A 423-nucleotide genomic window follows, 5' to 3' on the forward strand; every position below is an offset into this window, starting at 1 on the left:
TTAAATATTTTGGTTAAGAATATTGAGGTTATTAGCATACTCTATTGACAGTTTTAATATAATTTGATGAGAATTAATAACAGTAATGTTACCCGAAGTCCATAGCACCCATATCTGATTATTTTGGCCAAGAATACCCAACTAAATAATAAACTCTATCGCAAGTTTTGACGTTACTTAATTAGAATCGAATGAATGGATTCGCACATAATTAGATATATAAAAATTGTAGAAACAAAAATTATACTTTTCCTTTAAATGATTTTGTATTAATTTATTCCCTGAGTCATATTTCACATATTTTCAAACCCGTAATATACCTAACATATATATATTTATGTATTAAAAGTTTGTGTTCACATATAAACATACGCATGCATTAATGTAACCAACCTACTCATATCTCCATATTGCATCAAAAGG

Source organism: Teleopsis dalmanni, chromosome 2 (assembly GCF_002237135.1).
Source record: "Teleopsis dalmanni isolate 2A chromosome 2, ASM223713v2, whole genome shotgun sequence".
Classification (NCBI taxonomy): domain Eukaryota; kingdom Metazoa; phylum Arthropoda; class Insecta; order Diptera; family Diopsidae; genus Teleopsis; species Teleopsis dalmanni.